General features: G+C 45.5%; 17 non-coding genes across 17 annotated transcripts; all 17 read right to left on the bottom strand.

Annotated features, from left to right (window-relative positions):
* Positions 1-216: 216 nt before the first annotated feature.
* Trnat-ugu lies at positions 217-291 on the bottom strand. Its single transcript has one exon. It is a non-coding gene; the product is annotated as a tRNA-Thr (tRNA).
* Positions 292-656: 365 nt separating this feature from the next.
* Trnat-ugu lies at positions 657-731 on the bottom strand. The gene has a single exon. It is a non-coding gene; the product is annotated as a tRNA-Thr (tRNA).
* Positions 732-1,096: 365 nt separating this feature from the next.
* Trnat-ugu lies at positions 1,097-1,171 on the bottom strand. The gene has a single exon. It is a non-coding gene; the product is annotated as a tRNA-Thr (tRNA).
* A 365-nt stretch (positions 1,172-1,536) lies between these two features.
* Trnat-ugu lies at positions 1,537-1,611 on the bottom strand. Its single transcript has one exon. It is a non-coding gene; the product is annotated as a tRNA-Thr (tRNA).
* A 365-nt stretch (positions 1,612-1,976) lies between these two features.
* Positions 1,977-2,051, bottom strand: Trnat-ugu. The gene has a single exon. It is a non-coding gene; the product is annotated as a tRNA-Thr (tRNA).
* Positions 2,052-2,416: 365 nt separating this feature from the next.
* On the bottom strand, positions 2,417-2,491 carry Trnat-ugu. Its single transcript has one exon. It is a non-coding gene; the product is annotated as a tRNA-Thr (tRNA).
* A 365-nt stretch (positions 2,492-2,856) lies between these two features.
* Trnat-ugu lies at positions 2,857-2,931 on the bottom strand. The gene has a single exon. It is a non-coding gene; the product is annotated as a tRNA-Thr (tRNA).
* Positions 2,932-3,296: 365 nt separating this feature from the next.
* Positions 3,297-3,371, bottom strand: Trnat-ugu. Its single transcript has one exon. It is a non-coding gene; the product is annotated as a tRNA-Thr (tRNA).
* Positions 3,372-3,736: 365 nt separating this feature from the next.
* On the bottom strand, positions 3,737-3,811 carry Trnat-ugu. The gene has a single exon. It is a non-coding gene; the product is annotated as a tRNA-Thr (tRNA).
* A 365-nt stretch (positions 3,812-4,176) lies between these two features.
* Trnat-ugu lies at positions 4,177-4,251 on the bottom strand. Its single transcript has one exon. It is a non-coding gene; the product is annotated as a tRNA-Thr (tRNA).
* A 365-nt stretch (positions 4,252-4,616) lies between these two features.
* On the bottom strand, positions 4,617-4,691 carry Trnat-ugu. The gene has a single exon. It is a non-coding gene; the product is annotated as a tRNA-Thr (tRNA).
* Positions 4,692-5,056: 365 nt separating this feature from the next.
* Trnat-ugu lies at positions 5,057-5,131 on the bottom strand. Its single transcript has one exon. It is a non-coding gene; the product is annotated as a tRNA-Thr (tRNA).
* A 365-nt stretch (positions 5,132-5,496) lies between these two features.
* On the bottom strand, positions 5,497-5,571 carry Trnat-ugu. Its single transcript has one exon. It is a non-coding gene; the product is annotated as a tRNA-Thr (tRNA).
* Positions 5,572-5,936: 365 nt separating this feature from the next.
* On the bottom strand, positions 5,937-6,011 carry Trnat-ugu. Its single transcript has one exon. It is a non-coding gene; the product is annotated as a tRNA-Thr (tRNA).
* A 365-nt stretch (positions 6,012-6,376) lies between these two features.
* Trnat-ugu lies at positions 6,377-6,451 on the bottom strand. The gene has a single exon. It is a non-coding gene; the product is annotated as a tRNA-Thr (tRNA).
* Positions 6,452-6,816: 365 nt separating this feature from the next.
* On the bottom strand, positions 6,817-6,891 carry Trnat-ugu. The gene has a single exon. It is a non-coding gene; the product is annotated as a tRNA-Thr (tRNA).
* Positions 6,892-7,256: 365 nt separating this feature from the next.
* Trnat-ugu lies at positions 7,257-7,331 on the bottom strand. Its single transcript has one exon. It is a non-coding gene; the product is annotated as a tRNA-Thr (tRNA).
* Between the last annotated feature and the right edge of the window lie 18,272 nt (positions 7,332-25,603).

Raw genomic sequence — 25,603 nt, 5'->3', positions numbered from 1 at the left:
TCCCATACGAGTTCGGGCATAGCGTGTGCGTTCACACAAGAGGGTCAATGGCCGGGAAGCCATATTTTAACTATATATGACGGTATTATCTGTTCCAGAAACAACACATACCGTGGATGACCATGCAGCTTTGCTAGAAATGAAATGATAATTAAATAGACACCCTAGCTGCAAACAGGCGTTGATATACTTCACTGGGGACACGTTGAAAATGTGTGCCCCGACCGGGTCTCGAACCCGGGATCTCCTGCTTACATGGCAGACGCTCTATCCATCTGAGCCACCGAGGGCACAGAGGATAGTGCGTCTGCAGGGACTTATCAATTGCACACTCCCCGTGAGATCCACATTCCCAACATGTCAACACCACTACATTTGTAGAGCGCCTAATAGATCTTTGCCCATCATACTCATTACTCGTGGCAGATTAATCTACCAAGTCCCATACGAGTTCGGGCATAGCGTGTGCGTTCACACAAGAGGGTCAATGGCCGGGAAGCCATATTTTAACTATATATGACGGTATTATCTGTTCCAGAAAGAACACATACCGTGGATGACCATGCAGCTTTGCTAGAAATGAAATGATAATTAAATAGACACCCTAACTGCAAACAGGCGTTGATATACTTCACTGGGGACACGTTGAAAATGTGTGCCCCGACCGGGTCTCGAACCCGGGATCTCCTGCTTACATGGCAGACGCTCTATCCATCTGAGCCACCGAGGGCACAGAGGATAGTGCGTCTGCAGGGACTTATCAATTGCACACTCCCCGTGAGATCCACATTCCCAACATGTCAACACCACTACATTTGTAGAGCGCCTAATAGATCTTTGCCCATCATACTCATTACTCGTGGCAGATTAATCTACCAAGTCCCATACGAGTTCGGGCATAGCGTGTGCGTTCACACAAGAGGGTCAATGGCCGGGAAGCCATATTTTAACTATATATGACGGTATTATGTGTTCCAGAAAGAACACATACCGTGGATGACCATGCGGCTTTGCTAGAAATGAAATGATAATTAAATAGACACCCTAGCTGCAAACAGGCGTTGATATACTTCACTGGGGACACGTTGAAAATGTGTGCCCCGACCGGGTCTCGAACCCGGGATCTCCTGCTTACATGGCAGACGCTCTATCCATCTGAGCCACCGAGGGCACAGAGGATAGTGCGTCTGCAGGGACTTATCAATTGCACACTCCCCGTGAGATCCACATTCCCAACATGTCAACACCACTACATTTGTAGAGCGCCTAATAGATCTTTGCCCATCATACTCATTACTCGTGGCAGATTAATCTACCAAGTCCCATACGAGTTCGGGCATAGCGTGTGCGTTCACACAAGAGGGTCAATGGCCGGGAAGCCATATTTTAACTATATATGACGGTATTATCTGTTCCAGAAAGAACACATACCGTGGATGACCATGCAGCTTTGCTAGAAATGAAATGATAATTAAATAGACACCCTAGCTGCAAACAGGCGTTGATATACTTCACTGGGGACACGTTGAAAATGTGTGCCCCGACCGGGTCTCGAACCCGGGATCTCCTGCTTACATGGCAGACGCTCTATCCATCTGAGCCACCGAGGGCACAGAGGATAGTGCGTCTGCAGGGACTTATCAATTGCACACTCCCCGTGAGATCCACATTCCCAACATGTCAACACCACTACATTTGTAGAGCGCCTAATAGATCTTTGCCCATCATACTCATTACTCGTGGCAGATTAATCTACCAAGTCCCATACGAGTTCGGGCATAGCGTGTGCGTTCACACAAGAGGGTCAATGGCCGGGAAGCCATATTTTAACTATATATGACGGTATTATCTGTTCCAGAAAGAACACATACCGTGGATGACCATGCAGCTTTGCTAGAAATGAAATGATAATTAAATAGACACCCTAGCTGCAAACAGGCGTTGATATACTTCACTGGGGACACGTTGAAAATGTGTGCCCCGACCGGGTCTCGAACCCGGGATCTCCTGCTTACATGGCAGACGCTCTATCCATCTGAGCCACCGAGGGCACAGAGGATAGTGCGTCTGCAGGGACTTATCAATTGCACACTCCCCGTGAGATCCACATTCCCAACATGTCAACACCACTACATTTGTAGAGCGCCTAATAGATCTTTGCCCATCTTACTCATTACTCGTGGCAGATTAATCTACCAAGTCCCATACGAGTTCGGGCATAGCGTGTGCGTTCACACAAGAGGGTCAATGGCCGGGAAGCCATATTTTAACTATATATGACGGTATTATCTGTTCCAGAAAGAACACATACCGTGGATGACCATGCAGCTTTGCTAGAAATGAAATGATAATTAAATAGACACCCTAGCTGCAAACAGGCGTTGATATACTTCACTGGGGACACGTTGAAAATGTGTGCCCCGACCGGGTCTCGAACCCGGGATCTCCTGCTTACATGGCAGACGCTCTATCCATCTGAGCCACCGAGGGCACAGAGGATAGTGCGTCTGCAGGGACTTATCAATTGCACACTCCCCGTGAGATCCACATTCCCAACATGTCAACACCACTACATTTGTAGAGCGCCTAATAGATCTTTGCCCATCATACTCATTACTCGTGGCAGATTAATCTACCAAGTCCCATACGAGTTCGGGCACAGCGTGTGCGTTCACACAAGAAGGTCAATGGCCGGGAAGCCATATTTTAACTATATATGACGGTATTATCTGTTCCAGAAAGAACACATACCGTGGATGACCATGCTGCTTTGCTAGAAATGAAATGATAATTAAATAGACACCCTAGCTGCAAACAGGCGTTGATATACTTCACTGGGGACACGTTGAAAATGTGTGCCCCGACCGGGTCTCGAACCCGGGATCTCCTGCTTACATGGCAGACGCTCTATCCATCTGAGCCACCGAGGGCACAGAGGATAGTGCGTCTGCAGGGACTTATCAATTGCACACTCCCCGTGAGATCCACATTCCCAACATGTCATCACCACTACATTTGTAGAGCGCCTAATAGATCTTTGCCCATCATACTCATTACTCGTGGCAGATTAATCTACCAAGTCCCATACGAGTTCGGGCATAGCGTGTGCGTTCACACAAGAGGGTCAATGGCCGGGAAGCCATATTTTAACTATATATGACGGTATTATCTGTTCCAGAAAGAACACATACCGTGGATGACCATGCAGCTTTGCTAGAAATGAAATGATAATTAAATAGACACCCTAGCTGCAAACAGGCGTTGATATACTTCACAGGGGACACGTTGAAAATGTGTGCCCCGACCGGGTCTCGAACCCGGGATCTCCTGCTTACATGGCAGACGCTCTATCCATCTGAGCCACCGAGGGCACAGAGGATAGTGCGTCTGCAGGGACTTATCAATTGCACACTCCCCGTGAGATCCACATTCCCAACATGTCAACACCACTACATTTGTAGAGCGCCTAATAGATCTTTGCCCATCATACTCATTACTCGTGGCAGATTAATCTACCAAGTCCCATACGAGTTCGGGCATAGCGTGTGCGTTCACACAAGAGGGTCAATGGCCGGGAAGCCATATTTTAACTATATATGACGGTATTATCTGTTCCAGAAAGAACACATACCGTGGATGACCATGCAGCTTTGCTAGAAATGAAATGATAATTAAATAGACACCCTAGCTGCAAACAGGCGTTGATATACTTCACTGGGGACACGTTGAAAATGTGTGCCCCGACCGGGTCTCGAACCCGGGATCTCCTGCTTACATGGCAGACGCTCTATCCATCTGAGCCACCGAGGGCACAGAGGATAGTGCGTCTGCAGGGACTTATCAATTGCACACTCCCCGTGAGATCCACATTCCCAACATGTCAACACCACTACGTTTGTAGAGCGCCTAATAGATCTTTGCCCATCATACTCATTACTCGTGGCAGATTAATCTACCAAGTCCCATACGAGTTCGGGCATAGCGTGTGCGTTCACACAAGAAGGTCAATGGCCGGGAAGCCATATTTTAACTATATATGACGGTATTATCTGTTCCAGAAAGAACACATACCGTGGATGACCATGCAGCTTTGCTAGAAATGAAATGATAATTAAATAGACACCCTAGCTGCAAACAGGCGTTGATATACTTCACTGGGGACACGTTGAAAATGTGTGCCCCGACCGGGTCTCGAACCCGGGATCTCCTGCTTACATGGCAGACGCTCTATCCATCTGAGCCACCGAGGGCACAGAGGATAGTGCGTCTGCAGGGACTTATCAATTGCACACTCCCCGTGAGATCCACATTCCCAACATGTCAACACCACTACATTTGTAGAGCGCCTAATAGATCTTTGCCCATCATACTCATTACTCGTGGCAGATTAATCTACCAAGTCCCATACGAGTTCGGGCATAGCGTGTGCGTTCACACAAGAGGGTCAATGGCCGGTAAGCCATATTTTAACTATATATGACGGTATTATCTGTTCCAGAAAGAACACATACCGTGGATGACCATGCAGCTTTGCTAGAAATGAAATGATAATTAAATAGACACCCTAGCTGCAAACAGGCGTTGATATACTTCACTGGGGACACGTTGAAAATGTGTGCCCCGACCGGGTCTCGAACCCGGGATCTCCTGCTTACATGGCAGACGCTCTATCCATCTGAGCCACCGAGGGCACAGAGGATAGTGCGTCTGCAGGGACTTATCAATTGCACACTCCCCGTGAGATCCACATTCCCAACATGTCAACACCACTACATTTGTAGAGCGCCTAATAGATCTTTGCCCATCATACTCATTACTCGTGGCAGATTAATCTACCAAGTCCCATACGAGTTCGGGCATAGCGTGTGCGTTCACACAAGAAGGTCAATGGCCGGGAAGCCATATTTTAACTATATATGACGGTATTATCTGTTCCAGAAAGAACACATACCGTGGATGACCATGCAGCTTTGCTAGAAATGAAATGATAATTAAATAGACACCCTAGCTGCAAACAGGCATTGATATACTTCACTGGGGACACGTTGAAAATGTGTGCCCCGACCGGGTCTCGAACCCGGGATCTCCTGCTTACATGGCAGACGCTCTATCCATCTGAGCCACCGAGGGCACAGAGGATAGTGCGTCTGCAGGGACTTATCAATTGCACACTCCCCGTGAGATCCACATTCCCAACATGTCAACACCACTACATTTGTAGAGCGCCTAATAGATCTTTGCCCATCATACTCATTACTCGTGGCAGATTAATCTACCAAGTCCCATACGAGTTCGGGCATAGCGTGTGCGTTCACACAAGAAGGTCAATGGCCGGGAAGCCATATTTTAACTATATATGACGGTAGTATCTGTTACAGAAAGAACACATACCGTGGATGACCTTGCAGCTTTGCTAGAAATGAAATGATAATTAAATAGACACCCTAGCTGCAAACAGGCGTTGATATACTTCACTGGGGACACGTTGAAAATGTGTGCCCCGACCGGGTCTCGAACCCGGGATCTCCTGCTTACATGGCAGACGCTCTATCCATCTGAGCCACCGAGGGCACAGAGGATAGTGCGTCTGCAGGGACTTATCAATTGCACACTCCCCGTGAGATCCACATTCCCAACATGTCAACACCACTACATTTGTAGAGCGCCTAATAGATCTTTGCCCATCATACTCATTACTCGTGGCAGATTAATCTATCAAGTCCCATACGAGTTCGGGCATAGCGTGTGCGTTCACACAAGAGGGTCAATGGCCGGGAAGCCATATTTTAACTATATATGACGGTATTATCTGTTCCAGAAAGAACACATACCGTGGATGACCATGCAGCTTTGCTAGAAATGAAATGATAATTAAATAGACACCCTAGCTGCAAACTGGCGTTGATATACTTCACTGGGGACACGTTGAAAATGTGTGCCCCGACCGGGTCTCGAACCCGGGATCTCCTGCTTACATGGCAGACGCTCTATCCATCTGAGCCACCGAGGGCACAGAGGATAGTGCGTCTGCAGGGACTTATCAATTGCACACTCCCCATGAGATCCACATTCCCAACATGTCAACACCACTACATTTGTAGAGCGCCTAATAGATCTTTGCCCATCATACTCATTACTCGTGGCAGATTAATCTACCAAGTCCCATACGAGTTCGGGCATAGCGTGTGCGTTCACACAAGAAGGTCAATGGCCGGGAAGCCATATTTTAACTATATATGACGGTATTATCTGTTCCAGAAAGAACACATACCGTGGATGACCATGCAGCTTTGCTAGAAATGAAATGATAATTAAATAGACACCCTAGCTGCAAACAGGCGTTGATATACTTCACTGGGGACACGTTGAAAATGTGTGCCCCGACCGGGTCTCGAACCCGGGATCTCCTGCTTACATGGCAGACGCTCTATCCATCTGAGCCACCGAGGGCACAGAGGATAGTGCGTCTGCAGGGACTTATCAATTGCACACTCCCCGTGAGATCCACATTCCCAACATGTCAACACCACTACATTTGTAGAGCGCCTAATAGATCTTTGCCCATCATACTCATTACTCGTGGCAGATTAATCTATCAAGTCCCATACGAGTTGGGGCATAGCGTGTGCGTTCACACAAGAGGGTCAATGGCCGGGAAGCCATATTTTAACTATATATGACGGTATTATCTGTTCCAGAAAGAACACATACCGTGGATGACCATGCAGCTTTGCTAGAAATGAAATGATAATTAAATAGACACCCTAGCTGCAAACAGGCGTTGATATACTTCACTGGGGACACGTTGAAAATGTGTGCCCCGACCGGGTCTCGAACCCGGCATCTCCTGCTTACATGGCAGACGCTCTATCCATCTGAGCCACCGAGGGCACAGAGGATAGTGCGTCTGCAGGGACTTATCAATTGCACACTCCCCGTGAGATCCACATTCCCAACATGTCAACACCACTACATTTGTAGAGCGCCTAATAGATCTTTGCCCATCATACTCATTACTCGTGGCAGATTAATCTACCAAGTCCCATACGAGTTCGGGCATAGCGTGTGCGTTCACACAAGAGGGTCAATGGCCGGGAAGCCATATTTTAACTATATATGACGGTATTATCTGTTCCAGAAAGAACACATACCGTGGATGACCATGCAGCTTTGCTAGAAATGAAATGATAATTAAATAGACACCCTAGCTGCAAACAGGCGTTGATATACTTCACTGGGGACACGTTGAAAATGTGTGCCCCGACCGGGTCTCGAACCCGGGATCTCCTGCTTACATGGCAGACGCTCTATCCATCTGAGCCACCGAGGGCACAGAGGATAGTGCGTCTGCAGGGACTTATCAATTGCACACTCCCCGTGAGATCCACATTCCCAACATGTCAACACCACTACATTTGTAGAGCGCCTAATAGATCTTTGCCCATCATACTCATTACTCGTGGCAGATTAATCTACCAAGTCCCATACGAGTTCGGGCATAGCGTGTGCGTTCACACAAGAAGGTCAATGGCCGGGAAGCCATATTTTAACTATATATGACGGTAGTATCTGTTACAGAAAGAACACATACCGTGGATGACCATGCAGCTTTGCTAGAAATGAAATGATAATTAAATAGACACCGTAGCTGCAAACAGGCGTTGATATACTTCACTGGGGACATGTTGAAAATGTGTGCCGCGACCGGGACTCGAACCCGGGATCTCCTGCTTACATGGCAGACGCTCTGACTATCTTTTTTTTTTTTTTTTCGAGACTCGAACTAGGGACCTTCTCCTTTCGTGGGCAAGTGCTCTACCATATTTTTTCTTTTTTTTCTCAAAGGAAACACTTTTTATTTTATTTCATTTTATTTTTTTTTTATTATTTTTTTTTAATTTTTATCCAATGTCAGGCTTACCACCTTTACTGACATATATTTTGTTGTACTATTGCATAAATAGTGTCTACAAAGTCCATATGTTGACAAATAGTGGCTAATTAGAAAATTCATTAATTAAAGAAATGAATAAAACTGAAAATGCCCAAATGAAAGGCATGAAGAAATTGCGGATAGTACAAATACAAAAGAAACGTGCTCCTGTAGCAATGTAATGAAATTCGTGTCGGGGGCGACACCTGCTCACGACCCGACGTTCCATAGAGCAATAGAGCCATCTATCGACCCGTTCTCCAGACGTTGGTGTACGACTGGGTCGTCTTCTCGAAATTAGCTAAGGGTCCGTAAGTGTGATCGATGTCTGTCTCGGCTTCTTCGTCTATCTCATCTCTCACCCGGCACACCCCATCTGGCCGGCGGGTCGGTAAATGTAAGTCGCAAGTAATTAGCGAAGGCGTGCCCATATTTCTTATGCTGTTGCAGCTTCGTGTGTCCATCCAGGAGAAAATGCCAAAAATCAATTTTGTCCTTTTCCGATTCGTTATACACGTAGCCCACCACAATTCCCCGCACCCATGTCACTGCATTGGTTTTTTGGACCGGGAAATAAGATTCTTGGGGGAAAAAAAGTGTGTCTCATGAAACTGTGTGAGGGGCGGAGCGCAACAGGAACGCCAATATCTGTTGTGCTAAGTGCCACACTGGAGCCGTCCCACAACATGCTAAACGATGTTGATCAGTGTCCACTGTTGCGCAGCCTAAACATAGTGGAGTGTCTGGCAAATGAATCGCGTGCCGCCGTTGATTCATTGCGAGCTTCCTATTTATCACCACATACCATGTTGAGCGTACCGACTTTGGAAGGTAAACGTTCCGTATAACGCGCCATATCTGTCGCCAGTTCTTGTCTGGGTACTTCTTTTCCAGGGCATTCCTGGGGCACCGGCGCAGTAACAGTTGGTAGGCGTCGTCGGTAGTCGTGTTGTTGGGAAGGAATCTCTGACATAGCTAAGCTCCAAAAAAAAAAAAAAAAAAAAAAAAAAAAAAAAAAACTGAAATGTGACTGGAGGCAGCATTGATGTCGGCGCTAGTACACCGGCCAACGCACCCGAGATATTGCGAAATTGACCGCGCCACTGTCGGAAAATCGTACTGACGAATAACGCCCGTGCCTTTGCATATACGTTCACTAGACCAATTCCACCCTCTCCAGGTGGTTGCGTAAGCGTTGAGTATTGGATCTTAAACAGGTGTCCCACACTCACGTAGGTTCCGAAAGTTGCTTGTATCCGTGATGCCATTGTGCGCGTTAAAGGCAGGACATGCGCGACGTGAGTGAGTCTCGGTGCTAGGTATACGTTAACATAGGTCACCCTCTGAATCATATCCAACGCTCTTAATTTCTGTAACAGCACCATTGTCCGCATCAGCTTCAATGTGCGGCGGTAGTTATCCGCTGCTGTCCGCTGCACATCCGTGTGGAACGTAATACCTAGGCATTTTATTGTCTTAACTAAGATGAGCAGGCCTTCCTCCCCCGGTTGTAATCCTCGACCGACATTCATGCAGCGTGATTTTTGTAGATTAAGCACGCTTCCTGCCGCCATCCCGTATCGCTGTATCCATGCCAACGCCGTACGTACTTCTTCACCTGTCCGTGCCACCAGCATCACATCGTCAGCATAAGCGCGGCAATGAAAGGTCAGTTGTGGCAACGGCACTCCCTCCAACCGTCTTCGGAGACCATATAGACAGGGTTCCAAAGCCATTGCATACAAAAATATCGAAAGGGGGCAACCTTGACGAACTGACCATGAAATAACAATGTAGTCAGTGCCCCGCCCATTCACCGAGACCTTTGATCGTACGCCGTGTAACAGTCGCATGATCACTAAGATGAAGGCCTGTGGGATTCCCAATCTGCCCATCACCGCATGCAAAAAGGTATGATCCACTCTGTCGAACGCATGATCGAAGTCAATTGCGACGAGTGCCCCACGCACTCGGCATGCCGCTGCTAATGCGATGATATCTCGGTAGCCACCGAGCGCCGTATGTACGTTACTCTTACCGCAGAGGCAAGTTTGATCTATGAGAAGTCAATCAGAAAGTGAAGACTGCAGGCGAGCCCCAAGGATGCGCGCGAAAATCTTGTAGTCGCAGTTCAAGAGAGTGAGTGGTCTATAATCTCCTGGATTTCTGCCACCGCGTGGTTTGGGTATTGGGATGATGATACCCTCCGTGAATTCGGCAGGTATCTCAGTCTGCGGTAACAGGAGTTCGTTGTACATCTGAATCCAGGTCCGTCCCATGAGGTATGCAAAGGCGCGGTAAAATTCAATTGGGAAGCCGTCCTGTCCTGAGGACTTGTTCGAAGCCCCCCTGGCAATTGCGTCTGTCAGCTCGTCCTCTGTTATCGCTGTGATGAAAGTCTCTGCATCCAGTGGTGGTCCTCTATCTGGCATTTCCGAGATGACATCATGTAGTGTCTCGTGGTTCACATGTACAGGTCCATATAACTGGCGGAGATAGTCGGTAAACACATGCGCAATATCACGCTGGTGCACAACTTGCTGGTCAGTTTCAGAGATTAGTTCCCTGATCAATGTCCTGCGTCATCGTCGGCGTTCACGTACTACGTGGTGCATGGAGGAGGTTTCGGCAGCAATTGTGTCCGCCAATATCGCCCGGACCATTATACCATCCATTCTTAGTCTCGTCAGCTGTAATAACTTGGCTTTTATCCTGCGCATGGCCGTGTGCCTTTCCGGCGATGGTTGTTGGGTCATCAGCTCCCTCAGGGCTGTAAAATAAAAATCAGCCGTCGTGCGGTTCCACTGCGATTTGTCCTGCCCGTATCGTATCAACGTTCGCCGTAACGTTGGTTTTGCACATTTAATCCACCACTGGAGAACCGAGGTGTATGCTCGTTGGCGGCGAACGCAGGTCTCCCAGGCCGCCTCTATCGACCGGTGACATTCAGTGTCACGTAAAAGTGCACAATTAATTTTCCAGTGACCCTTACTCCGCCATATCTTCTGACGCGTCAGTGAAATCGTACAGACGTACGCCATATGATCCGTAAAAGGCGCTGGCCAGATTCTGGCATCCAGTATCGCCGTCCGTAGAGCTCGTGTCACATACACTCTATCAAGTCTACTCGCCGAGTGTCCCGTGACAAACGTATAGCCCGGTCTGTCACCATGCTGCAGTTCCCAGGTATCCAGAAGCGCCATTTCGGTAATCAACGCACGCAGTTCCATGCATGGCACATAATGAGGTACTTGGTCCTTTTTGTCGACGACACAATTAAAGTCGCCGCCCACTATATAGTTATCATAGCGTCAAGCGAACAACGGTGCTATCTCTTCGGTGTAAAAAGTCGCCCTCTCTCTTTTCGTTTTGTGGAGCCAGATGGTGCGTATAAATTGATGAAACGAACGCCGTCGACAGTGATCGCTAAGCCACGTGCCGAAGGGAGAGACCTGACGTCCTCCACTCCTATTCCTTCCCTGGTGAGAATCGCCACACCGCATCCACTCTCATCGTGCATTGAATAATGTGCCTCGTAACCGTAGAACTCTGGCGGCAATGTGAAACGCACTTCTTGTAGGAGTACAATATCCACGTCCGCAGCGCGTAACATATCTTTCACCATTTGAATTTTAAGCGGTGTCCGTATGCCATTAATGTTTATCGTGGTAATGCGGTACGCCTGGCTTGTGTTCATCAGTTGTAGGGCGGTGTCATTAAGCGTCTATTTGCACCCCCGGCGCTCCTCAACACACTAAGTTGTTCTACATTTCCCGACCCCTCCCGGCCTCTGGCCAGAACTATCCTCAATCGTTGCGTTCGTATTTTCATCGTGTTCCTGTTGGTCCATTTCTTGCGCCCAGTCCCCCAGCATATTTCCGGAACTGGTCGAAGGATGGGAGGTAACGTTGTCATCGCTCTGATGTTGGACAGTTGTCATCTCCACTTCCGCATTCCGGTCACCAGAAGGAGAGTTCAAGTTATCGTCGCTGTGCAGTTCCTGCATCGTCATCTCGGTATCTGTTGAATCCACTGGTCTCAGGTCGATACTGTCGTTGTCGTCCACTGTCCCCTCGGGACTATGGGTATCGTCAGCAGAAGTCAGTTGACGCTTCTTTCTTCTCTTCGGCGAACGCTGTTTCCGTTGCCTTGCTTCCGCATCGGCTGTTTGGGTTGCGTATCCTCCGTCTTGGGCCTGGCCTATCACGCTCTCGGTGGAAGCACTGGCAGCCACCACGAATGAGCCTGGAGCGGCCGGCAGCTGCATATCTTTTGTGGTGTCCTGTGTCTGCTGTGGTGGAACCGGTGGTCGGAGTTCCAGTCCGTTGGTGTCCATGTTCTCTATAGGGGGCAACTGCTGGGGCCCATCGGAAATCTCCCTCACGTCTCCTCTCAGGGCTTCCACAAAGGTCAACGGTAAGACAGTCGTCTGTTGTGGCGCCTGAACGTCATCCCGTGGAGTTTGCACTAAACGTCGCTGGAGGCATTCCGAGCGGACGTGACCTTCTTTCCCGCACCCCGAGCAAGTGCGAGGTTGCCCATCATAGATTATAATCGCTCGACAACCTCCTATGTACAAATAAGAGGGGACGTGCTTTCGCAGTTCTATCCGTATTTGTCTCACCCCATTTAAAACGGGGTACGTGGTAAAACTCGTCCATTTTTCGGCCACATGAGATAAAACTGTACCGTATGGTCGAAAGGCGTCGGTAACAAATTCAGACGGGACCTCAAACGGAAATTCGAAGACTCGTATAGTGCGGATGCCCATACCCACGTGATCGACTGTAACCGCATCAACATTCCCGTCGGCATGACAGAAACGATACCCGTTCGGTGATCGTGGTATAAGTCTTTCGCAAGCAGCCTCGTCAACAAGCTTGACATAGACGACGCTTGAAACGAGCGATAAATTGATTCCCACGATTTCTGTGGATCGATTTTTACCTCTTCTCTGAAGAAACATTCAATCTCGAGTGCCTTTGGTCGTGTATAGTCGTTCGCAAAACTGAACTTCAAAGTCGTTTTTCTGTACAAGTGTGCATCTCGTTCTAGACTCACAACACCGCACACGCGACGCTGCTCCGGCGTAAACAAACAGGCGCGCGCACCACAGCGCGGCCGGCAGGCAACACGGTCGGTCCGCACTGTGTCACTGCCGAAGGCAGACTGGTATTAGAATGGTTCAAATGGCTCTGAGCACTACGGGACTTAACATCTGAGGTCATCAGCCCCTTGAACTTAGAACTACTTAAACCTAACTAACCTAAGGACATCACACACATCCATGACCGAGGCAGGATTCTAACCTGCGACTGTAGCAGTTCCGCGTATCCGGACTGAGCGCCTGGAACCGCACGGCCACCGCGGCCGACATCCATCTGAGCCACCGAGGGCACAGAGGGTAGTGCGTCTGCAGGGACTTATGCCTAGCACGCTCCCTGTGAGATCCACATTACCAACATCTTCACACCACTACATTCGTAGTGCGCCTAATAGATCTTTGGCCATCATACTCATTACTCGTAGCAGATTAATCTACCAACTCCCATACGAGTTCGGGCATAGCGTGTGCTTTCACACAAGAAGGTCTATGGCCGGGAATCCATATTTTAACTATATATGACGGTAGTAGGTGTTCATGAAAGAACACATACCATGGATAACCATGCAGTTTTGCTAGAAATGAAATGACAATTAAATAGACACACTAGCTGCAAACAGGCGTTGATATACATCACTGGGGACATGTTGAAAATGTGTGCTGCGACCGGGACTCGAACCTGGGATCTCTTGCTTACGTGGCAGACGCTCTATCCATCTGAGCCACCGAGGTCACAGAGGATAGTGCATCTGCAGGGACTTATCACTTGCACGCTCCCCGTGAGATCCACATTCCCAACATGTCCACACCACTACATTCGTAGTGCGCCTAATAACGGGTTGGAGTCCCGGTCGCGGCGCACATTATCAACATGACCCCGGTGAAGTATATCAACGCCTGTTTGCAGCTAGGGTGTGTATTTAATTATCATTTCATTTCTAGCAAAGCTGCATGGTCATTCACGGTATGTGTTCTTTCTGGAACAGATACTAACGTCATATATAGTTAAAATATGGCTTCCCGGCCATTGACCTTCTTGAGTGAACGCACACGCTATGCCCGAACTCGTATGGGACTTGGTAGATTAATCTGCCACGAATAATGAGTATGATGGGCAAAGATCTATTAGGCGCACTACGAATGTAGTTGTGTGGACATGTTGGGAATGTGGATCTCACGGGGAGCGTGTAAGGGATAAGTCCCTGCAGACGCACTATCCTCTGTGCCCTCGGTGGCTCAGATGGATAGAGCGTCTGCCATGTAAGCAGGAGATCCTGGGTTCGAGTCCCGGTCGCGGCACACATTTTCAACATGTCCCCAGTGAAGAATAGCAACGCCTGTTTGCAGCTAGGGTGTCTATTTAATTATCATTTTGTTTCTAGCAAAGCTGCATGGTCATCCACGGTATGTGTTCTTTCAGGAACAGATACTACCGTCATATATAGTTAAAATATGGCTTACCGGCCATTGACCTTCTTGTGTGAACGTACACGCTATGCCCGAACTCGTATGGGACTTGGTCGATTAATCTGCCACGAGTGTGATGCGGAAAGATCTATTAGTCGCACTACGAATGTAGTGGTGTGGACATGTTGGGAATGTGGATCTCACGGGGAGCGTGTAAGGGATAAGTCCCTGCAGACGCACTATCCTCTGTGCCCTCGGTGGCTCAGATGGATAGAGCATCTGCCATGTAAACGGAGATCCCAGGCTCGAGTCCTGGTCGTGGCACACATTTTCAACATGTCCCCAGTGAAGTATATCAGCGCCTGTTTGCAGCTAGGAAGTCTATTTAATTATCATTTCATTTCTAGCAAAGCTGCATGGTCACCCTGGTATGTGTTCTTTCGGGTACAGATACTACCGTCATATATAATGAGAGAAGTATCAAGAAAGATAAGGATGTAATTTGCAAGATACGATTCCTACAAGGCAGAAGCGTCAAGAGAAGGGAAAGGACAGTGAGACCAACAAAGGGCACTTCTACCCGAAGTTGGCAGTAATCCACAGCTAAAATGGATCCGTGCAGGGACAGACAAGGAAACACCAGACTTTTGCTGCTCGTAAACCCCGGGACACCCACTCAGAGGAGCGAGCAGAACATGGGCCGATGAGAAGACCGTTTGGGCAAGTGACCACTGGCAAAAAAGATGTGTAAAAGTCACTCTACAGCTATTAAACAGCTCGCTGCAGTACGAAACTTAAGAAAATTCCACAACGTAAAAATGACATGTCCAAACAATTTATCAAACTGTTACTAAGAGGAGAACTTCAAAGCGACTAGTTATCAATAAATATTCCCCTATCCTGTCCAGAGAAGAACCAAGAATCAAGCAAGAAGCATAGAAAAAGCAGGGAGAACAGAAGTTGAAGATTCGCAAGATTGAGACCAAGAAAGGAGATAGGTGAAGAATAGACGACATACCTTCTAAAATCCCTATCCTATTGTATTCTAGTCGTCTGGCAAGTATCACAACGAAAAACGACCGCTTTCAGCGACACATAACGATGACTTTCACACATACAAAGCCAGTGAACCACGAGATTCTGCACCCACAGCGCCATTCCATTATGGGACCTCCACAACAGCAACACACCATTGCAAAGCCAACAAGGAACGATGAACGAAGCTGTACATCAAATACTTGCCCACATCCATCTCGCTGAAGTCCATCACCTTCGTGCAAAAACATTCACCAGCCTCATGCTTAAACATTCATAGGATTGTGTGAAATCAAATTATGTGATGTAGGAATTGTGCAAAAGAAATGTGTGAAAAACTAAAAAAGTTAAACCCACCATACAGCTAATAAACTACAAAATAACAGTCACTGATATGGACTTAAGTAAAAATTGACTATCTATAACAATGTGTCATTAGTTCTGAAATGGACAGTATATAAAGAACAAAAGTAAGGCATAATAAACACTAAAACTATAAGCCACTTATTTTCTCCTCATAAAAATAAAAGAATAACTATATTTTTCTTATTTTCTCCTTATAAAAACAAAGAATAAAAAATTATCTTGTTGGATATTTTTCTTTTTTTAACATTTGTACCATTTATTAGGACAATATCTCAATACTTATGTATGTATATTTCTTTGTCAAGCAATTCTTGGAAATAATTCTTATTTGTTAGTGTAACAATGTTGAAATGAGTGTCTAGAAACAAAAACATTTTACTTGTACATGATATTTAGAAAAGTGGTAGGAATAGATTTTACTTAATTACTACATTTATAAAAAAAAATATTTCTAAGAAAATCGATGTGGAAGACTCCTCACTTTCGATAACAAACTTCTTCAAAAACAAACTTCACACTTAAATAAATAAAGAAAATAATTAAAAATTAATAATGATAATAGCACAAAAATGTTCTTCTCTTGTCAATACAAACATATTTTTGAGAATAATGTAGAAGAATATAAAAATATAAATTAGTAATACAAACTATCATAGAACTAGAATAACGTGGCTGAACAGTAGGCAACAAAATTTAGATAAGGGAATAATTTTTGACTGACTTAGGCGATTCAATCATTGCCTAACTTCAGTGCAAAAATTAAGTTGGAAGGGTAGTGATATGTAAGGTGTTAGGCAAATCCAACACCTTCCATGAAAACCCTGACATGATAACCAAATCCGGCAGTATGTCACATAGCTCCGAATAAATCCTGACATTAAATTAACCAAATTAATATGATCAATGAGTGAGCAAATCGAATACCACAGACTAACACATGAACGCCTAAATGCATGTCATACGTTCCCACCATGAAACAGACGCAGTTCCGAGGGGAGAAACGAGAACAGAAGCCGAGAGCAGAGTTGTGTGAGCGAGAAGACCCTATGATAAGGGACGGACACCCACGTCGCCAGCTGACAGCCAAAACCACCCCCCGACCATATAAAACGTTAGAGCCCTCCAGAAGAACAGTATAGATCTTACGATAACACTAAAAGGGCCACACCAGCTGCAAGTTTTTGCGTGAGACTTTTTCACGTCTCTGTGATGTAGCAAACATTATAAACATTGCCCCACCATGAAAAGCATAACGTTTCTCATTGGATAGACCGAATTTTTGTAGGCGGAGCTTAAGGTTAACATTGAGACCATGATTGGTCAGTTGAAAACACAGCCAGATACCTTTTTCTTAAACCAGCTTCTGTAAATTGTAGTAAGGAGAAGTTAGGAGAGGAGTTGCTTCCGAGACGGTGAAGTGCGTGGAGCTTTGCCGCCCGCCGCCCCCTGACACTGCCTAAACACCGACAAGGTAATGAACGCACGTGATGCCACATTTTTGAGCACATAAGGCTTCACTCAGAACTGCACAAGTCTCATCTGTTACATCCCCTTTTTACGTAATACTAGTGTCGATCGTCAATTAAATCTCATGGTGTTCACATTTGCTACTTGAAGTAAAAATCTGAAACATGATGATTTTTCTGTTATATAATTATTGAGAAGCCACATCAGCCACTGTAGTTTACAACAAGTTAGATAAGTTATTAAAGATAATTGAGGGTCACTGTAGACCATTTTCATAGATTTCTCTTTTATGAAACTTAACTTAAATCTAGATTATAGATGTGATATGGCGTAGGTCATCCTTCGATCCATTGTAGAACTTGGAAACCCATTCAGGGAATATTCGTTCACATTTTTGTTGAACGCAGTTGGTTTTTATCTTCCTGTATTAAAATATTTCCTTTTATCAATAGTGCAATTTATTAACAATGTTTTGTGAGTAGAATAAAATGTCCAATGGTAAGGTTAACTGCTTTTTCGACGTTATTTTACCAGCTAACTAAAAATAGGAAAGCCTTGAACAACTTCCACTAAATTTAGTTAGTATTAAGATTCTTTTACAGGGAGTACAGTGGAGCTGATGCTGAAATCATTAAGTATTTGATTATATCATCGCTAGTCTCACTGAACCCTTCTGAACTCTACATGTCATGTGTGGTCTGGCGTCTCCTTACCAGCTACAGGTCCCAGGTTCAAACTGGTCAATTCCATAAAAAACACTCTCAGAGCGTCGTTGCGCGAAAGTGGTAGGGAGACACGACTTAGAACAAACAGACACCACGCAGAATGTTATACAGTCAGCGCCACGACGTACTGCAAAGCGAAGGCGCCTGAACGTGCGTCGCCAGTCGGCAGGCTACAAGCCGAACTGCTGGTGGCACACTGACACAGAAGCAGCGTGTTGCCTGACTGCAGCCTACATGTCATCTACATGCTAAGGCAACAAATGGATAAAATAAAATTACGGCTTAGGCCACAAGTCTGTTTGTCCGTGCATGATACAGCATTACTAACGTATAACTATAGTTTGGTCGGACTGCCTATTTTTTCAGTATGTGTGGCCTCCGGCGTGTTTCTTGGTTCCCCTCTCATGCCTCGCCACCTGCCAGTGTGTGAATCTCTCTGAGTTGGCGTCTGTTTGGTCAGAAGCTTTCCCTGAATACTGGATCAAGAATTTCCTACTGTAAGCAATATGTATTTGCCGCATGTTCTCCACTTTCGCATGCACCTGCTATCCTGTACAGATGTTTCAGGGGTTTTGTGTCGACTCTGCAAGACAAAGAAAGTTCGAATCAGACTGGTGACGAAAACCTAACCGCAGGCAGATGTTTGCGGTGGCCACTGCCCCCTCCCCCTCCATGGCGCCTAATCCCGGCCTCCACTGGCCCTGAGTTCAGCTGTCTCTGTGATGTCAGCCTGTGAGGCACCAGCGACTGCCTGCCACAGCGTTGCCACCTCTCAGTGTGTTTCACTACGGCGTCTGATGCACGGCAAAGTTCACGGCTCACCGTCGGTAATCACGTTCTGAATGAATAGAGCATCGTGAAACCAACCATATGCTTACCTCATCTTTGGGCCGCGTCATCTGACACGAAGCTGAGCAACGTTTTTCACTAGTCATTCACTGCTGAGCCCACTTACTCTTTCTCCTGCCTCGTTCCTAGTATCAAGCCCACATTGTCCTGTAGCCCTTTCTTCTACTCCTTCCCCTACAACTGCATTCAGATTCCCCATGAATATTAGATTTTCTTCTCCATTTACAGACTGTATTACTCGTTCTCTATCCTCATACACTTTCTCTATATCTTCATCCTCAACTTGAGACGTCAGCATGTACACCTAAACGACTGTTTCCAGAATTAGATTTTCTCTCTGCAGCGCCGTGTGTGCTGCTATGAAACGTCCTGGAAGATTAAAACTGCGTACTGATCCGAGAGTCGAACTCGGCAAGAATCTACAACTGAGCTACCCTAGCTCGATTCACTATCCGTCCCCACAGCTTCAATTCAGCCAGTACCTCGTCTCCTACCTTCGAACTACACAGAAACGCTTCTGCAAAACTGTTCCCATATTCGAGCTTCGGTCCGGCACACAGTTCTAGTCTACCAAGAAGTTTAATAACAGCACACACTCCGCTGCAGAGTGAAAATCTCATTCTGGAAACATCCCCCAGGCTTTGGCTAAGCCATGTCTCCACAATGTCATTTCTTCCAGGAGTGCTAGTTCTGCAAGTTTCACAGAAGAGCTCCTGTGAAGTTTCGATGGTAGGAGACGAGGTACTGGCAGAATTGATTCTGTGAGGGCGGGTCGTGAGTCGTGCTTGGGTAGCTCAGATAGTAGAGCACTTGCCCGTGAAAGGCAATGGTCCCGACTTCGAGTCTCGATCCGGCACACAGTTTTAATCTGCCAAGAAGAGGACGACTCTTGTCGGTGTTGGTTTGCTGGTGACGTTGATGAGAAGAAACCCTATCACGGAAATGTTCACAGAAATTCTTTTTCCGTCCTACCTTCTTTCTACTTGTAACGAATCCTCGCCCTGTTATACCATTTTTTACTACTGTTGATATTAGCCATACTCGTCTGACCAGAAATCCTTTCCCTCTTTCTATCTTGCTTCACTGACCCCCACTGTATTTAGATTGAACCTTAGCATTTCCTTGTTACATTTTCTATTTCCCTACTACATTCAAACTTCTGACATTTCACGCACCTTTTCGTAGAGCATTATGCTTCCACTGGCTATCCAATCTTTTTCTCGTGTTCGCTTTACCATTGGCAGTCCCCTCAATCGAGAATCGAATGGTGGAAGAGTCTGCAATCTTCTGCCAATGCAGAGATTATCATGAGGCTTTTTCTACAAATACATGACACAAGGTCAGATAAACAGCACGAGGTGTGTGGGGGCCACCTTCAGCGGTTCCAGACGTCAGCCAGCCAGAGGACGGCCGACAGCCGGTCTCTCAGGTGCCTGGACAGCTGCTCCAGTCTCCAGTCCCACTGCCAGCAGGCGGCTCTAGAGTATGGCGACTACAATTGTGCCAGTCGGGTTTTGCTCCCCCACTGCTGGAGGGGCGGGGAGGCGTCTCAACATGAGGGAAACTTTGTGGCGACAATTTATCTACGAGTACTTGGAACAAAAGCAGTGACTCAAATTACACAAAACTTACAGGTTGTGTGCACAATATAAACAGTCCAAACATTGTGGCAGGTTTTACAGTTTTATCAGAATTATTCACAGAAATGCAGCACTTCAGACTTGACCAAAACTTTTGAGGTGTCACCGCTACTTGTTATCATGCTTCACCTACTAGTCTTCATGTGTGGGCTAGAAACTTGTACATCTACAGCTACATCTACGTGGTTACTCTGATATACACAATAAAGTGCCTGGCAAATGGTTCAATGAACCACCTTCAACCTGTCTCTCTACCATTCCACTCTCGAACGGCTCGCGGGAAAAACGAACACTTAAATTTTTCTGTGCGAGCCCTGATTGCACTTATTTTACCGTGATGATCACTTCCCCCTATGTAGGTGGGTGCCAACAGAATGCCGACCGCGGTGGTCTAGCGGTTCTAGGCGCTCAGTCCGGAACCGCGCGACTGCTACGGTCGCAGGTTCGAATCCTGCCTTGGGCATGGATGTGTGTGATGTCGTTAGGTTAGTTAGGTTTAAGTAGTTCTAAGTTCTAGGGGACTGAAGACCACAGATGTTAAGTCCGATAGTGCTCAGAGCCAGCCAGCCAACAGAATGTTTTCGCAATCAGAGGAGAAAACTGCTGATGAAATTTCATGGGAAGATCCGGTCACAACGAAAAACGCCCTAATGATTGCAACTCCCATTCACGTATCATGTCTGTGACACTATCTCCCTTATTTCGCGATAATACAAAACGAGCTGCCCTTCTTTGTGCTTTTTCGATGTCATCTGTCAGTCCCACCTAATGCGGATCCCGCACCGCACAGCAATACTCCAGAATAGGGCGGACAAGCGTAGTGTAAGCAGTCTCTTTGGTAGACCTGTTGCACCTTTTAAGTCCTACCAATGAATCACAGTCTTTGGTTTCATCTACTCACAACATTATCTGTGTGATCGTTCAATTCAGGTTATTCGTAATTGTAATCCCTAAGTATTTAGTTGAATTTACAGCCTTCAGATTTGTGTGACTTATCGCGTAATCGAAATTTAGCTGATTTGTTTTAGTACTCATGTGAATAACTTCAAATTATTCTTTATTCAGGGTCAATTGCCAATTTTCGCACCGTACAGATATCTTATCTAAATCATTTTGCGAGTCGTTTTGATCATATGATGACTTTACAAGACGGTAAATTGCAGCATCATCTGCGATCAATCTAAGACAGCTACTCAGATTATCTCCAATGTCGTTAATACAGATCAGGAACAATAGAGGGACTATAACACTTCCTTGGGGAACGCCGGATATTACTTCTGTTTTACTCGATGACTTTCCGTCTATTACTACGAACAGTGACCTTTCTGACAGGAAATCCAGTCGCACAACTGAGGCGATACTCCGTAGGCATGCAGATTGGTTAAAAGAAGCTTGTGACGAACGGTGTCGAAAGCCATCTCGAAATCTAAAAATATGGAATCAATTTGACATCCCCTGTCGATAGCACTTATTACTTCATGAGTATAAAGAGCTAGTTGTGTTTCAAAAGAACGATATTTTCTGAATCTGTGCTCAATATGTGTCAATAAATCGTTTTCTTCGAGGTACTTCTTAATGTTCGAATAGAGTATATGTTCCAAAACCCTACTGCAACTCGACTTTAGTGATATAGGCCTGTAATTCAGCGAATTATTCCTACTTCCTTTTTTGGGTATTGGTGGGACTCGAGGAATTTTCCAGTCTTTAGGTAAGGATCTTTCTGTGAGGGAGTGGTTCTATATATTTGCTAAATAGGGAGCTATTTTATCAGCATGCTCTGAGAGGAACCTGACTGGTATACAATCTGGACCGGAGGCCTCGCCTTTATTAAGTGATTTAAGCTGCTTCGTTACTCCGAGGACATTTACTTCTATGTTTCTCATCTTGGCAGTTGTTCTTGATTGGAATTCATCTGCCTTTCACTGGTCAGAAAACCTGCACAGAATATTTGGACAGAATCTTGCATGGTCGAGTGGGGGCCCGCAAACCACTCATCCTGTGTGTGTGTGTGTGTGTGTGTGTGTGTGTGTGTGTGTGTGTGTGTGTCTTAATTCGCGTCGTCAGGAGGGCACACGATGAAATTGTTCGTGTAGTCATGACTTTAGAGAGACGGGGTTTTTGATGAATTTCCTACCACTCAGATTGCAACAGCAATGTCCACGACGTCTGACCGCTTGTAAACGTCGCCTACTCTGGTTTTGGAAGTCGATCCATTTTGCGGTAACGCTAAACACGTTTTTCCTGTCAGCTTACAGTTTAGCATTGTGTCGATCGTTTAGTGAATAGGTTTATAGTTTCCGTTCTGCGGTGCTTGATGTGAATGTCAATGATGCAACGCTGTGCCTCCAGGTCTTTTGCGCAGTTGTCTCCAATTGATGCACAATGTTTTGACCACCGAACCAGTCGTCTTCTTCATGTGCTGAAAAAAATATAAACAATAAGTAGACGGAACAACCGCAAGCACACCGCTAATCAAGAATCCCAAGAGATGGTATTAGCCAAACATGTCAGCGAACGCATCCCACTTTGTCCAGCTCTTCAAGTGTAACCAGTGAACCTCCGGTTCTTTGAAGAATCCAGCTGTCAAGTGTAAAAGACCTACAAATACTTCATTACATTGTAAATATCTTAAGTACTCGGCGTTATTTATGGAAGTGAGGAAAAGCTTAGCAATGATTTGAAATCATGGTCAAAGTTTGTCGGAGGTCGTTAAGTGCTCCCATTATGAAACACTAGTGATAAAGCTAGGGGAATTTGAGCTCCATTTTTAGCAAAAGCTGGTTTTTCGCGCACCTCAGTATTTATGACGTCGTATGTCCTTAATAATGTGGGGTACAGTGATGTAATTTTGGAAGTCATTGGCTGGTGTGTCTTGATACTGCCTGCAAACTGCGTTACCAACAGAGTAGGTAGTAAACAAGTAATAACATGAAAACACTGTGTCTACTGCTTAAGTTTCACTGCGAACATGTAGTAAGTCATAAACGTTTCTGCTTCCATAATTTTTTGGTAGGGAGGGGGGGGGGGGGGAGTCAAACCACGGGTGAGGGGTGGGGGTTAGCGAGAGAAAGTTTCGTAAAGGTTTGGAATTATGTGCAAAATTTGTTGGAAGTCGCCAAATACTAGTGACGGAACTAGGTTGTTTGCGTTTCTGAAGAAGAAAAATTTGTTAACATCGAGTATAGATTTAAATGTCAGGAAGTCGTTACTGAAAGTATTTGTATGGAGTGTAGCCATGTATGGAAGTAAAACGTGGACGATAAATAGCTTAGACAAGAAGAGAATAGAAGCTTTTGAAATGTGGTGCTACAGAAGAATGCTGAAGATTAGATGGGTTGATCACATAACTTATGAGAAGGTATTGAATAGGATTGGGGAGAAAAGGAGCTTGGGGCACAGCTTGACTAGAAGAAGGGATCGGTTGGTAGGACATGTTCTGAGACATCAAGGGATCACCAATTTAGTACTGGAGGGCAGCGTGGAGGGTAAAAATCGTAGAGGGAGACCAAGAGATGAATACACTAAGCAGATTCAGAAGGACGTAGGCTGCAGTAAGTACTGGGAGATGAAGAAGCTTGCACAGCATAGAGTAGCATGGAGAGTTGCATCAAACCAGTCTCAGGACTGAAGACCACAACAACAACATATGGCAAGTAAAACCCTTGGTAGATGTACACGTGAAGGATATAAAAGAATGGTCTCCAATGTAAGGTTAGAAGAAGGTAATCCATACTAGGTAAAAATCTTAACACAAGTCGAGAGAATGAGATGTTAAATTATTCGCCAAAAGAAACCAAATAAGAATACAAATAGAGTGGGCGATAAAGGGAACCTATCTCTTATGGAAGTGTAAGAATAAAACTGTCTCAGATAATTGTAAGACATACTCGAAATGAAGGAATAAAAGCGCAGTAGACAGGATCGGAAAACCACACCTGCTTTGCTTGATCACACAGAATCGACTAACAAGCAAGGAATAGAAATTGAAGAAAAAGTATGTCGAATGTAGTTTGGAAACTATGGTAAAATGGTATTAACTGTTGACTAAATGAATGTGTAAACTGTTACATGCAACCCATGAACGGGGCCTGGAGAGACGCTGAGCACAATGGAGCGAGACAGCCAGTCTGCAAAGCCTCAGTAACGGCTACACACCACATCGCTGGCTGCTGCCACATTCACATGGGCGTCAGCACCACACTTTCTTTTCATCTCCCACCTCACAGCATCACGAACTGTAGGTTTCATATATTATTTCTAGTATAGTGAACTTCAAGTTGATTTATGACCAACAGAATGGCCATAACATGGCCAATGCTTTAAAGTTATAAGAGTGAAAAGGACGGTATTCCCTGACGAAAAAGAAAAAGTAGTGAACCAGTGACTCATAGGATGGCAGTTACATATCCGAGGATTATGGTACATGTTCTTGAACATAGTAGAAAATTGTCATTATAAATTAAAATAAGCCAAATGGTAATATAATAAGTTTTAGATTAGCCTGTTCTGTATTGGACATAGAAATAATTAATACGTAAATGTTTAGATGAGCTACAAGGAAGTGGTATATGAGCAGATGTTCCATCTCAAATAAGACTAAAGTACATCTGGATAAATATTCAATTTTAAATAAGGTACATGTTGTATAGTGTTCATGGTTTTTTCAGGAGAGAATTAAAGCTAGAAAGGTGCCACTCTGAAGGCATCAGATAAAGATCAGAAGTAACTTTGAAGATAGAATACATACTCAAGTTAATAGGACATTTATCTGTATAGCTATATCATGCTAAATATAGTGTAATAACGAAAACAGTAATCGATAAGCAATGATACCAGAGTATGAGTATGTGCCAGATTAAGTAGCACCAAAGATAAAAGATGTAAACCGAGGACAAGAGAAACCCAATCCAGAATATTTCAAAATTAAACAAGGTCTTCGAGCATACTGAATTTTGAAAATAAGAGAAGGGGGGAATGTGTAATGCATACGTGCATTCTCTTCACGTGTTTACGCCAAGTATCACGCACATTTATGCGATCGGGAATGCTCAGTAGCAGCCAGGCTACACGTACGTCT

The sequence above is a fragment of the Schistocerca piceifrons genome, chromosome 11 (genome assembly GCF_021461385.2).
Source record: "Schistocerca piceifrons isolate TAMUIC-IGC-003096 chromosome 11, iqSchPice1.1, whole genome shotgun sequence".
In the NCBI taxonomy this organism is placed as follows: domain Eukaryota; kingdom Metazoa; phylum Arthropoda; class Insecta; order Orthoptera; family Acrididae; genus Schistocerca; species Schistocerca piceifrons.
Note: the sequence above shows the minus strand (reverse complement) of the source record. Positions and strands in the feature narration are given on the sequence as shown.